This window comes from Camelus ferus, chromosome 7 (genome assembly GCF_009834535.1).
Source record: "Camelus ferus isolate YT-003-E chromosome 7, BCGSAC_Cfer_1.0, whole genome shotgun sequence".
Classification (NCBI taxonomy): Eukaryota; Metazoa; Chordata; class Mammalia; order Artiodactyla; family Camelidae; genus Camelus; species Camelus ferus.
This window is the reverse complement of record NC_045702.1, coordinates 59,168,102-59,183,074: the sequence shown is the minus strand read 5'-3', so window position 1 is coordinate 59,183,074 and position 14,973 is coordinate 59,168,102. Positions and strand designations below refer to the sequence as shown.

Genomic DNA, 14,973 nt, shown 5'->3' with positions numbered 1-14,973 from the left:
GCCTGTATAGGTGAGTCATTAGCAACCTAGGGGGAACATGGGTAGTGTTAGTAAAAGCATGCAGACATCAAAGTCAGTTCTCAGGAATGCCATGTCCTAGGATTCAAATGATCAAGTTAGGATTCAAATCCAGGAAAATCTGGGAAGAGAAGGAATTAGTGATACAATTCCCTCTCTTTGGTTCCTAATAGTTGTTGTTGGATTCTGCTCTTAAAAGGCTAGCCAAAAAGAAAACAAAAGAAAAGGAAAAAAAGGCTAGCCAGATGAGGAGAATGATTTCTATAAGAAGTTAGAGATCTGGGAATTAAGTCACAATCCAGATCAATGTAGTCTAAGTATATAGTCTTTGAATGCTACATCAGAATTTCTCACCTAAGATGTCCCAAGTCAAAATCTTTGAGAATATCACGTGGAAATGTGATTAGGCTAAAAGACAAGACGTGTTTTTATTCCCGTTAACATACAAAATCCGTAAAGGCATCCAATCAAATATATGCCCATTAAAAAAAAAGGCCAAGGGCATATTTTTGAAGCTATTCTATGGTTATGGATGTTGTGAATAAACATGCTTGTGGGAATACCCATCATTTTTCTACTTTGTAAAGCCTATAGTTCTGAAGTGATTGATTGCCATTGTATTTTCTCCTCCTTTACTCACAAGTATGAACTGAATAATAAATGAATGAAGCTGACATAGGAAGCTTGTATGAACTGCCTGGAAGAGGGGAACTGGATCAATGGAATTGTGCAAAGACTTTTGTGGGTTACAACTCACTTTGAATCTCTCTCTCTTTTAGAAAATATCAAATTCAGACAGTAAGAAGTATGCATTTGGAAGATTCTAGTGTTTACCTTAAGACCAAAGTTCTATTTCTTTTACACTCAAGTTTTACCAGAAACAACTTCAGGATTTTTTTAACATTTTTATTGAGTTATAATCATTTTACAATGTTGTGTCAAATTCCAGTGTTGAGCACAATTTTTCAGTTATACATGAACATATATATTCATTGTCACATTATTTTTTTGCTGTGAGCTACCACAAGATCTTGTATATATTTCCCTGTGTTATACAGTATATTCTTGTTTATCTATTCTACATATTTTTTAAACATTTTTTATTGACTTATAATCACTTTACAATGTTGTATCAAATTCCATTGTAGAGCACATTTTTTCAGTTATACATGAACATATATATATTCATTATCACATTTTTTTCTCTGTGAGCTACCATAAGATCTTGTATATATTTCCCTGCGCTATACAGTATAATCTTGTTTATCTATTCTACAATTTTGAAATCCCAGTCTATTCCTTCCCACCCCCTACCCCCTTGGCAAACACAAGTTTGTATTCTATGTCTATGAGTCTATTTCTGTTTTGTATTTATGCTTTGTTTGTTTGTTTTTTAGATTCCACATATGAGCGATCTCATATGGTATTTTTCTTTCTCTTTCTGGCTTACTTAGAATGACGTTCTCCAGGATCATCCATATTGCTGCAAATGGCGTCTTTTATGGCTGAGTAGTATTCCATTGTATAAATATAACACCTCTTCTTTATCCAGTCATCTGTTGATGGACATTTAGGCTGTTTCCATGTCTTGGCTATTGTAAATAGTGCTGCTATGAACATTGAGGTGCATGGATCTTTTTGAATTAGAGTTTCCTCTGGATATATGCCCAGGAGCGGGATTCCTGGGTCATATGGTAAGTCTATTCCTAGTCTTTTGAGGAATCTCCATACTGTTTTCCACAGTGGCTGCACCAAACTGCATTCCCACCAGCAGTGAAGGAGGGTTCCCTTTTGTCCACAGCCTCTCCAGCATTTGTCATTTGTAGATTTTTGAATGATGGCCATTCTGACTGGTGTGAAGTGATACCTCATTGTAGTTTTGATTTGCATTTCTCTGATAATTAGTGATATTGAGCATTTTTTCATGTGGCTGTTGATCATTTGTATGTCTTCCTTGGAGAATTGCTTGTTTAGGTCTTCTGCCCTTATTTGGATTGGGTTGTTTGTTTTTTTCTTATTGAGTCGTATGAGCTGCTTATATATTCTGGACATCAAGCATTTATAGGTTTCATTTGCAAAACCTTTTTCCCATTCCGTAGGTTGTCTTTTTGCTTTACTTATGGTTTCTTTTGCTGTGCACAAGCTTGTAAGTTTCATTAGGTCCCATTTGTTTATTCTTGCTTTCGTTTCTATTGCTTGAGTAGACTTTTCTAGGAGGACATTTTTGAGATGTATGTCAGATAATGTTTTGCCTATATTTTCTTCTAGGAGGTTTATTGTATCTTGTCTTATGTTTAAGTCTTTGATCCATTTTGAGTTGATTTTTGTGTATGGTGTAAGGGAGTGTTCTAGCTTCACTGATTTACACGTTGCTGTCCAGTTTCCCAAACACCACTTGCTGAAGAGACTGTCTCTATTCCATTGTATATTCTTGCCTCCTTTGTCAAAGATCAGTTGACCAAAAGTTTGTGGGTTCATTTCTGGGCTCTCTATTCTGTTCCACTGGTCTGTGTGTCTGTTTTTGTACCAATACCATGCTGTCTTGATGACTGTAGCTCTATAGTATTGCCTGAAGTCTGGGAGAGTTATTCCTCCAGCTTCTTTCTTTCTCTTCAGTAATGCTTTGGCAATTCTAGGTCTTTGATGGTTCCATATAAATTTTATTGTGATTTGTTCTAGTTCTGTGAAATATGTCCTGGGTAATTTGATAGGGATTGCATTAAATCTGTAGATTGCCTTGGGCAGTGTGACCATTTTAACAATATTGATTCTTCCAATCCAGGAGCGTGGGATATCTTTCCATTTTTTAAAGTCTTCTTTAATTTCTTTCATCAACAGTTTATAGTTTTCTGTGTATAAATCTTTTATCTCCTTGGTTAGATTTATTTCTAGGTATTTTATTACTTTGGGTGCTATTTTAAAGGGGATTGTTTCTTTACTTTCTTTTTCTGTTGATTCATTGTTAGTGTAAAGAAATGCAACTGATTTTTGAACGTTAATCTTGTAACCTGCTACCTTGCTGAATTCTTCGATCAGCTCTAGTAGTTTTTGTGTGGACCTGTTAGGGTTTTCTATATATAGTAACATGTCGTCAGCATATAGTGGCACTTTTACCTCTTCTTTTCCAATTTGGATCCCTTTTATTTCTCTTTCTTGCCTGATTGCTGTGGCTAGGACTTCCAAGACTATGTTGAATAGAAGTGGTGATAGTGGGCATCCTTGTCTTGTCCCAGATTTTAGTGGGAAGCTTTTGAGTTTTTCACCGTTGAGTACTATGCTGGCTGTAGGTTTGTCATATATAGCTTTTATTATTTTGAGATATGTTCCCTCTATACCCACTTTGGTGAGAGTTTTTATCATAAATGGGTGTTGAATTTTATCAAATGCTTTTTCTGCATCTATTGAGATGATCATGTGGTTTTTGTCCTTTTTCTTGTTGATGTGATGTATTACATTGATTGATTTGCGTATGCTGAACCACACTCGTGTCCCTGGGATGAATCCCACTTAGTCATGATGTATAATCTTTTTTATGTGTTGTTGGATCCTATTTACTAATATTTTGGTGAGGATTTTGGCGTCTATGTTCATCAGTGATATTGGCCTATAATTCTCTTTTTTTGTAGTGTCTTTGCCTGGTTTTGGTATCAGGGTGATGGTGGCTTCATAGAATGAGTTTGGGAGTATTCCCTCCTTTTCAATCTTCTGGAATAGTTTGAGAAGGACTGGTATGAGTTCTTCTTTGTATGTTTGGTAGAATTCCCCTGGGAAAGCTGTCTGGTCCTGGACTTTTATTTGTAGGGAGGTTTTTTTATTGCTATTTTGATTTCATTTCTAGTGATCGGTTTGTTCAAGTGGTCAGTTTCTGCTTGATTCAGTCTCGGTGGACAGTATGTTTCCAGAAACTTGTCCATCTCCTCTAGGTTATCCAGTTTGGTTCCATATAGTTTTTCATAATATTCTTCGTATGATATTCTGTATTTCTATTTCATTTGTTGTAATTTCTCCATTTTCCTTTCTTATTTTGCTAATTTGTGCCCTCTCCTTTTTCTTCTTTGTGAGTGTGGCCAGAAGTTTGTTGATTTTATTTACTTTTTCAAAAAACCAGTTTTTGGTTTGATTGATTTTTTTCTATGGTCTTTTTAATCTCTATTTTATTTATTTCCTCCCTGATCTTTATAATTTCCTTCCTTCTGCTGCCTTTTGGGGTTTTTTGTTCTTCTTTTTCTAGTTCTTTCAGCTGGTGGGTTAAATTGTTTATTTGAGATTGGTTTTTTTTGAGGAAGGCCTGTATCGCTATAAACTTCCCTCTTAGCACTGCCTTTGCTGTGTCCCATAAATTTTGTGTGGTAGTGCTTTCATTTTCATTTGTCTCAAGGTATTTTTTAATTTCAGCTTTGATTTCCTCATTGACCAATTGGTTTTTTAATAGCATATTGTTTAATCTCCATGCTTTCCTTTTTTTCTCCTTTGTTTCTCTGTTGTTGATTTCTAGTTTCATGACATTGTGGCCAATAAAGATGCTTGAGATAATTTCTATCTTCTTAAAATTGTTGAGGTTTCTTTTGTGCCCAAGTACATGATCAATCCTAGAAAATGTTCCATGTGCACTTGAAAATAATGTATATCCTATTTTTGGGGGGTGTAATGCTCTGAAAATATCCACCAAATCTAGTTTTTCTATTGTATTATTTAATTTCTCTGTTGCTTTATTTATTTTCTGTCTGGAAGATCTGTCTAGTGATGTTAATGCAGTGTTAAAATCTCCAACTATGATTGTATTCCCATCAATATCCCCCTGTATCTCTGTTAGTAATTGTTCTATGTGTTTACAGTGCTCCTATATTGGGTGCATATATATTAACGAGTGTAATATCTTCATCTTGTATTACTCCTTTAATCATTATAAAATGTCCTTCTTTTATCTTTCTTTATGGCCTTTGTTTTAAAGTCTATTTTGTCTGAAATCAGTACCTGCTTTTTTGGCTTTTGCATTTGCATAGAATATCCTTTTCCATCCTTTCACTCTCAATCTATATGTGTCCTTCTCCCTAAAGTGGGTCTCTTATATGCAGCATATTGAAGGTTCTTGCTTTATTATCCAGTCTGCCACTCTATGTCTTTTGACTGGAGCATTTAGTCCATTAATGTTTACAGTAATTAATGATAGATGTGTGTTTATTGCCATTCTAACTTATCTTTGCAGTTGATTTGGTATTTCCTCTTTGTTCCTTTCTTCTTCTTTTTATGGTTTGGTAATTTTCCTTTGTATTATCATGGATTTTATTTAGTTTTTCTGACTCCCTCGTAAGTTTTTGCTTGTGGTTACCCTTTTTTGTAAGTCTATTAGCCCATTACTATAGCTATTTTTATTAAATTGATAGTAACATGATCTCAAACCCATCCTACTGAGTCCAAAAAATCTAAAAAAGAAAGAAAATATTCTATATTTTCCTGCCTCCCTCTCCCACGCTCAATGATTTAGATGTTTTCTTTTACAATTTTGTGTTTATTTTATTTGTAATTTATGAGTTATCACCTTTTGAGTTGTGAGTTTCTCATTTCTGTAGCATCCTGCTGCTTTTCTATTTAGAGTAGACCTTTCAATAGTTCTTTTAGCATGGGTTTAGTGTTGCTAAACTCTTGTAGTTGTTTCTTGTTTGTGAAAATCTTTATGTCTCCTTCTATCCTAAAGGATAGCCTTGCTGGATAAAGTATCCTAGGCTGCATCTTTGTTTCATTCAGGACTTTGAATATATCTTGCCACTCCCTTCTGGCCTGTAGTGTTTGTGTAGAGAAATCAGCTGAGAGCCTTATGGGGGTTCCCTTGTAACTCACTCTTTGCTTTTCTCTTGCTGCCTTTAGGATCATTTCTTTATCCTTGACTCTGGCCATCTTGATTATGATATGTCTTGGTGTGGGTCTATTTGGGTTCTTCCTGTTTGGGACCCTCTGAGCTTCCTGTACTTGGATATCTGATTCCTTCTTTATGTTTGGGAAGTTTTCAGTCATGATTTCTTCGAATACCTTTTCAATCCCCTTTGATCTTTCTTCCCCTTCTGGGATCCCTATTATGCAAGATTGGCACGCTTTATATTATCCCATAGGTCCCTTATGCTATTTTCATTTGTTTTTATTTGTTTATCTTGTAGCTGTTCTGATTGGGTGCTTTCTATCATCCTGTCTTCTAGGTCACTTATTCGTTCCTCTACATTATCTAGTCTGCTTTGTACAGCCTTTAGATCATTTGTCATCTCAGCCAATGAGTTTACCAATTCTACTTGGCTCTTCTTTATAGCTTCCATTTCATTTTTGACATATTTTATATCTCTAAACACTATCTCTTTTAGTTCCTTTAGTACTTTGATCACTCCTTTTTTGAAATCTTGATCCAGTAGGCTATCGATGTCTGTTTCATCGATCGTTCTTTCAGGGGATTTCTCTTATTCTTTTAATTGGGAATGGTTTCTCTGCTTCTTCATCTTGCTCATACCTCTCTGGCACTGTGGTTTATGGAGTATCAATTATCTATTGTGGTCCTTAAGGAGTTTATCTAATGCCTCTGCAGGAATAAAACTTAAAAAAAAAGAGAGAGAGAATTTTAAAAGAAGGGAGAAAAAAAGGTTTGACAACAGTATATAATGAATAATAGAAGAGCAAGTTGAAGCAGAATAGCAATCGGGTTGAGACTCCTTTAAAAACCTTTAAAAAAGAGAAAAGAGGGAGAAAATGTATTTGAAACCTATGCATAATCAATAACAGGACATCAAAAGCAAGAGAAATAAAAATGAAATGATGTGGATTTTTTAAAATAATAATAATAAAAATATTTTTTAAAAATTTAAAAGGGATTAAAACTGGGGGCATATATAATTGTTTAAGAAGTAAAAATTAAAAGGGTAATAGAAAATAGAACAGGTAAAAACAGATTTTTAAAAAGGGGGGGGCGGTGTTCTCCTGAAGACTGTGTGCTCTTAATGCGAAGTCTTTGTGTCTTCGTCCTGTTTTGGAAGCTCAGCTTGCTGTTTCCAGAGGCCCTCCGTTGGTGCCCTCGTCTGTGCTGCTCCCAGTGCCTGTCGGCAAGCAGATCGCTCCCCCTCCCAACACTGGGTCAGGTGCAGCTCTCCTTTCCTGTGGGCGGGCGGGTCACTGCCCCTCCTGATGCTGCAGTCAGATGTTGCAGACTGGCCAGGTAGGAGGGCGGGTCGCACCCCCTCACAGCACCGCAGTCAGGGTCTGCATTCCTGCACCTGCCCTCTCCCAGCGCCGGTCGCTCCGCTGCTCTGTGCCACTGCACGCTCCGCAGGCAGGCTCGAGGAAGACCAAGGAACATGCCATGCCCCTGTTCCAGGCCAAAACCCAGCTCCTTGTTTGTCTTGGTGGAGCAAGTTCTCTGAGGGACCAGGACGGAAGGATCCTATCTGCCTTGGGCTGTAGACAAGTCTCTGTCTAGCCCTTGAGGCTGCTAAGTCCTTAGGTGCAGATGCAGGTTTTCCACCGCCCCTGCCTGGGTGCTAAGCACCGGAGGATATGGCGGCTGTGCCTGAGCCCTGCCTCTCTTCACCCGAAAACTCTCTGCGGGTTTTCAGAAATGGGGGTATGCATCCTTCCCTCCAGGGCACATCAGCCTGTTGTTTTATGGAGGGCCCAGGTTGTTCTGCCCTGTGCACCCACAGCCACGGCACGCAGCCCCCTGCAGTCCCCCGGGGCTGCCTCAACGCAGTCACCTCCCTGTCCTCCGCCCGGCTCTGGCAGCATGTCCCGGCCCCCAGCTGCCGGGCCGCGTCTCCAGCTGGGTGTCGCGGGGACCCTCGGTGCCCGTTTAACTTAGTTCTGTTGGTCAAGGGCTGCTCTGTACAGATCCAAGCCTCGGAGGCTCCCCCTCTGTCCTGCTGGCCTTTCAGTTGGAGAGGGGAGACCCAGGAACGAGTGCCCATCCTCCTTTGCTGCTCCCTCCCTGCGGGACTGGTCCAGCACTGTTTTGCCTTTTCTTCCTTCTTTTTTCCTTTTCTCCTACCAGATTTTTGGTGTCTCTATCTTTTGAAGAGGGCGATGTTCTGTCGGAGTTCTGCAGGTGCTCTGGTTGGCTGAGTGGGTCTTTTGGCTGATGTGAGCCTTGATGTATTTGTGGGAGAGGGTGAGCTACGAGCAGTCCTTCTACTCCACCATCTTTGCCTCCTCTAACTTCACGATTTTTAAGCAGACTATAATTTGCTTCAGTGATCCTCTCTTTATTCAGTATTTCTTTAGAATTGTTAGATCCCTGGCTGGAAGGATTCATTCTGCTTCTTGGGCATTATTTTAAAAATCAAAAATATCAGCGAAAGACATGAGTTGTCTATGCAGAATCAAAACCTGCTTGTGTATGTATACTTGAATGGACTGATTTGGAAACAGATAATAAATTTCAGGACTCTAAACAATTAAGAAAATAATACCAGTCTGAGATTCATCTGAAACTTGTTATAAGCTCCTTTTAGACATCACATCCTTTTGAAGGGGCACTAGCTAAAAATTTAAAGTGGGTCTTTCAGTAGTGATATTATGTATAACAAGTTGTTTCTTATTTTTGTGATTGACAGTCTAGAGCACTGATTCTCAAACTGTTTCCCCTTGGAACTTGCTGAACTTAGATTTTTCTGCTTAGGTTTTTTACTCTGAGTGGAAAAATTACTTAAATTGTTCCTTATTATTTGTTTATTAATGCAGTTAATCTGCTCATGAATGCTAATAGTCGGAAAATAAATGAACATAACAACAAATGAATGGATAAAGAAAATGTGGTGTATATGTACAATGTAATATTACTCAGCCATAAAAGAAGAAAATCCTGCCATTTGAGACAGAATGGATGGACATTGAGGGCATTGTGCTAAGTGAAATAATCAGACAGAGAAAGACAAATACTGTATAATATCACTTAAATGTAGAATCTGAAAAAATAACTCATAGAAAAAGAGAGTAGAATGGTGGTGGCCAGAGGCCGAGGGATAGGGGAAAGGGAGAGATGCTGGTCAAAGAGTACAAACTTGCAGCTATAAGATGAGTAAGTTCTGGGGATCTAATGTACAATGTGGTGACTATAGTTAATACTGTATTGTATATTTGAAAGTTGCTAAAAGAATAGATCTGAAATGTTCTCAGTACACATACACATAAAGGCAATTATATGAGATGATGGAGGTTAACTAACCTTATTGTGGTAATCATTTTGCAGTATATACATGGATTAAATCATCATGTTGTACACCTTAAACTTACACAACATTATATATTAATTATATCTCAATAAATGTAGGAAAAAAGAAATGAACAAGTTATAAAACATTAGAAACAAAGATCCTCAGAAAGAGATGATCCTTGTATGCCAGCTTAGCTTTTTTGACATGAGAATCATGGTGTGTTATCATATAACCTACATAAAATGTTGTCATACCATGTGATAGGAAATGTGTTCATATGATAGAATTATCTTCTGAAATATGGAATAGGGTTCCCCAAGGAGCTCCGGCACCTGCGGGAACACCACCCACACCAAAAGTTTGAGAATTATGGATTTTGTTATGCATGTGGCCTTTGACCCTGTTTTTCCACTTCTGAGTATCATCCATATCCACTGCACAAAAATAATTAATCATGTGCCCATAGTGCTTATTATAGCATTGTCTGTAGTATTAAACAATTGGACTAACTCAAACTTCAGAGAAAGTTTTAATAAATTTTAGAACATCCATATAGTAGTTTTATAAAACCAAATAGAACTATTTATATTGTTATGAATGATCTTCAAGATATAAGGATAAATAAAAGCAAGCTATAAATAATCCATATATTTGACTCATACATGGAAGAGGGGGGAGAAATGAGGTCTTAGAAAAAGGTCAAGAATGATACACGTACCAGACTTGTAATAGAGGTAGCCTCCAGGCAGGAGAGTGAGATTGAAAGGGTGAAGGAGAACTTGAACTTGTAAATCTGTATATTTCTGTATTATTTAAATGTACTCATGCATCATTTGTGCACCTAAAAAATAATTTTTAAAAGAGAAGTTATGGCTGAAAGAAAGGCACATGCAAAGAAATCTTTCCTTTAGAATTTAGTACCAAAGAAACTTTACCTTCACAAAGGAATTTGTTTATATGCTTCTTCATTTCTAATGATAATAATTCATGATGCTTCCCTTTGAATTCTGCCTTTCAGGAAACTCAGAATCAAAACTGATGCTCACACAGAACAGCTGTACTAGACTGTGAGGTTAGCATATTTGTTATTGCCTCTTTTCAGCGATCCCATTTCCAATTCCTGGGTTTATTTTATCAAATTTATTTTATATATGATCCTGGTTATAAGCCACTTCGTATGTTTTAAGAAAGAAACGAGGAATACATAAATAAACAAATAACCTAATAATTATTTTCATTGAATTTGAAAGTCATTTCATGTTTCAGAATTTGTTAGTGATGGTTTACTTGTACCCAAATGTAACTCAAGTTTAGACATTCTTATTCTGTAGCATGTAAGTCACACCTTAAAAAAATAAGCAGAGGGTTCCAGAACTTGCAGGAAAATATATACAGTATTTCCCTTTTTCCTCTTATGCTCTTTGAAGTAGTTGTTTAGATCTAGTGAGCCATCTAAGTTAATTATACCCCGAGGAAGTCCACAGACCTCAGGGATTTGACGGCAATGTATCTATTTATTGAAGTCCTCTGTGGGTGAAGTAAAATAGTCCTTAAAGAATAATCAATGGGAAGACCCCAGTACAGATTTGTACAAGAAAACAAAAAGCAGTCTATTTCCAAAATAAGGCTTTAAAACTGTACATTCGTTAGGATACTGATAATCATGAATACAAGCACACCTTCCCTGACTCATTGCCACACAGCAACACACACACTCTCATACAGCATCCTGTTTTGCAAGTCCCAAAGATGGCTCTATCCCTGTTTTTTTTTAAAAATTAGATCATTTTTGGTACTTTTTAGTGTGCTCTTTGTTTTGAGTGTCTTTTGAAACACATCCTGCTGTATTCCAGAAATAAACTGGCAGCTCCCTCTCTTGCCTTATTGAAACTGCTCACCCTTCAGTTCCCCATGCAAACAAAGCTATGAGAAAAGTGTTTTGGATAAGGCTTTTCCAAACTAACGGTTTGAATGTGCCCTGGGAACACTAACATGATTTTTTAATTAACATTAATTCTACTTAACTTCAACTGTGAAAGAAATGGGGTTTCTTCAAGCACCGATTAACAAAGCAAACCCCAATAAAGGGAAAATACTCTCCCCCTACCTCCAGCCCCCAACAGGAAATTCCCCCTGCTGAGTTTTCCCCAAGGTCTCTATAAAGTTTTTCTGATGAACTTGCTAGAGCCTTAATGAGAATGAATCAGCACAGATTTTCCATCATATAAACAGAAATATTTAATTTCATGAAAGAGGACGGCGTGCTTGACTCTGCCCAGCCTACTACATAATATCTTCAGTTTTTACTCTTTCCTGGTAATTTATTTCTCATAGTATTTTCATTACAGTAATTCCTCAGGGTTTCCCAAACCTGAGGACTATACCTAAACATCAAAGGTGAAACAAAAAGACTTAAACCTTTACTTCATTGCTGACTCCATTTTGTTACTTGAAGCAGAGGGAAAATATTTGTCCTCTTTGTGTTTGCTCGGAATAAATGTTCTTGCATGGGCCCCTCCCAGAATCCAGAGGGACAATGATACTTCCAGACATGCCCAGGGGGCAAAGCAACATATCCAAAGATCCCACTAGGACAACATTTCTCACACCATGTTCAGAAAAAAACACATGATGGTATTCTGTGTACCATCCAGAAGGGGTTCTGTGGTCAAATAAATTTGGGAAGTGCTGCAAACCATGTTCTTTTAGAAATTCACAAAACATGTTAGCATGTTAAAAGCTCTGAAAAGAGTTTTAATTAAAAAGAAAACCTAAGTAACTTTGCTTAACTCTTTTTATTTTTCCAATTAATTTGGCCACAACACCTTGCTTCCTGGAACACTAGCATTCTATAAATCACTGTAAAAGTTGGAAAGGAAATCTATACTTACTAAGCACCAACTACGTGCAATGAATGTCTGAATTAATCCTCTTAACAACTGTATGAGATAAGTATTATACCCATTTTACAGGTCAAAAATGCTTTGGATTTCACATACAGTTTTACATATATAATTATAATAAATATGTAATATATAATAAACTATAGAGCTTGCATTCTAATCCAAGTCTGTCTGACTTTAAGACTTATGTTCTTTCTACTCTATTACATTTACTGTTTAACCCCCAAACTGTTTTGGTGAGGCAGAAATTTGACTTACCTCTTATCTGTATTGACAGGATTGATTATAACTAGATGTCAGGCTTCGTGAGGGCAGCGGCTGTGTCTGTTGTGTTTATCTGTACCTCTCCAGTGCTCAGTACAGTGCCAGGCACACAGCAGACTCTCAACAGCTACTGGACAAAAGAATGAATGTGGTCTCAGAACAGTGGACAGTACTACACTTGTCTAGACTATGCTGTTTTAATGTGAGCTAGAGAACTTTTCAGGGACAGTAACTTGAATGCATGAGGAGATTTGAAACTACATCACATGAGGATAAATTGACATTTTTAACTGCTAATTTGAATTGGCAAAGTCTCTTTGAATATTGACATGTGAAAACTGGATTATTCAAGCATTAGGTGGGATGAATTTATTACCTTCAAGATTCCATTTGGGCCTGGAATTGTATGAGCTTTTGGGCTGTTATAGATGCACAAATGGATGGTGTAGTTCACAGCCACTGGTGATCAATTATCTTTCTAGATGCTCAACACTAGAATCATGTAACTTGGAATTCCTGTCAGGGTTCTCCAGAGAATAAGAACCAATAGGAGATAGATATATATATATATAGAGAGAGAGACTTATATGTATTTATTTTTTCCAAGTAGAAAAGTAATCATAGTTTATTTTATTTATTTATTTTTATTTTTTCACTAAGGTATAGTCAGTTTACAATGTTGTGTCAATTTCTGGTGTACAGCACAATGCTTCAGTCATACATAAATATACATATATTCATTTTCATATTCTTTTTCACTGCAAGCTACTACAAGATATCAAATATAGTTCCCTGTGCTATGCAGTATAAATTTGTTTATCTATTTTATATGTACCAGTCAGTATCTGCAAATTTCGAACTCCCAATTTATCCCTTCCCACCCTCTTCCCCCCTGGTAACCATATGTTTTTTTCTATGTCTGTGAGTCTGTTTCTGTTTTATAAATAAGTTCATTTGTCTTTTTTTTTTTTTTTTTTGGATTCCACATATGAGTGATATCATATAGTATTTTTCTTTCTCTTTCTGGCTTACTTCACTTAGAATGACATTCTCCAGGGCAATCCTAAAAGGAGATTTATTATGAGGATTTGCTCATGTGATTATGGAGGCTAAGATATGCCACAATATGCCATCCACTAGCTAGAGACCCAGAAAAGCCAGTGGTATAATTCAGTCTGAGTCTGGAGGCCTGAGAACCAGGGATGCTGACAGTGTAACTCTCATTCCAAGGCCAAAGGACTGAGAATGGGTGGGGAGTGGAGCTCTGATGTCCAAGGAAGGGCAGGAGAAGATGGACATCCCAACTCAGGAAGAAAGAGAGAATTCACTCTTTCTCTGCCTTTTTGTTCTATTTGGGTCTCCAATGGATTGGATGTTGCCCACCCACATTGATGAGGATGAATCTTTCAGTCTAATTCAAATACTAATCTATTCCAGAAACACTCTCATAGACACATCAAGAAATAAGTTTTACCAGCTATCTGGGCATCCCTTAGCCCAGTCAAGTTGACATGTAAAATTAACCATCAGAATTCTATAAGGTGTCCATACAACTTATAAATGTAACTAAGGAAAGGTAGAATCAAGGCCATTAACACAACAATTTTTCAATCATACAAAAAGAACCCCAGTGGTCTGATGATGGAAAAACCAAAGCTTTACTGTACCGTGATTTGTCAAAGAATGAGATTTGACATAAAACAGTAACATCTTTATTGATGTTTAATTTTTTCAAAATATATGGAATAAGTGAGTGTCCTGGAATCCTGGATAATCCCCATTATTTGATATGTAAACATTTACTTAATTTGTTTGCTTATAACTAACAGGAATAAACTATAGAATGATTGTGGAAGAAAACATATGTCTTAAAGCCTTAATAGTATATAATGGGCAGGCATTAGTAAGTGAATAGACCCTATTTTTATTTCTACTGCTGGATTTTACATGGTTTTCTAAATATATTCATAAGAAGAAGCTAGAGATGAATTACCTTAAAATGGATAGTGTGTATGCTGTTTAATTGCCAGGAACTAATAAGCACTTTGAATCAAGTAAGACTGAAGGTTCTTAATTCTGTAGCTTAAACTTGTTATATATTTCAAATTAAGAAACATAAAATTTTGCTTCAAAGAATAATTTCATGCTCAGAATTACTAAAAGCATGTATCATAGAATGATTCTATCTTTTCCTATTGTAATCTTTGCATTCTTTTTTTCCTAAGACATAAGGTGACATGACATATCCAAGGGCTTGTCCTTCATCAGATGTTTCTATGAGCAGCAGAGCAGAAAGCTCTAGTATCTATTCATTCATAATGTCATTCTGAATCTATTAAGGACAATTGACTTCACATGTCATAGGTAATTAGAAAAATCACCTTGAGTTCCAGATTTTTGAAGTACAGCATCATATACTTTTAATGAGTACATGTATTGATGTCTTTCAACATGTCTGAATTTCTTTCCATCTCTCACTTTTATGGTGGGTAAATTATCTTCATGGCCATTTAGTTTAAAAGATTAATCAAAATATATTTCCTTTCAATCCCTTAGCTGGGATTGTGCAATAGAATTTTACTGTTTTTCCCTGCAAGCAAGAAAAT

At 36.7% G+C, this 14,973-nt stretch overlaps 2 long non-coding RNA genes across 3 annotated transcripts in view; one reads left to right on the top strand and one right to left on the bottom strand.

Moving 5' to 3' along the window:
- LOC116664966 overlaps positions 1-14,973 on the top strand; it is a 191,441-nt gene that overhangs the window by 81,375 nt on the left and 95,093 nt on the right. The gene's annotated exons all lie outside the window — the stretch shown is intronic.
- LOC116664967 lies at positions 6,560-12,526 on the bottom strand. The gene is made up of 3 exons (XR_004321534.1): positions 12,362-12,526; positions 9,919-10,041; positions 6,560-6,594 (listed from the first exon to the last, which is right to left on the bottom strand). It is a non-coding gene; the product is annotated as an uncharacterized LOC116664967 (long non-coding RNA).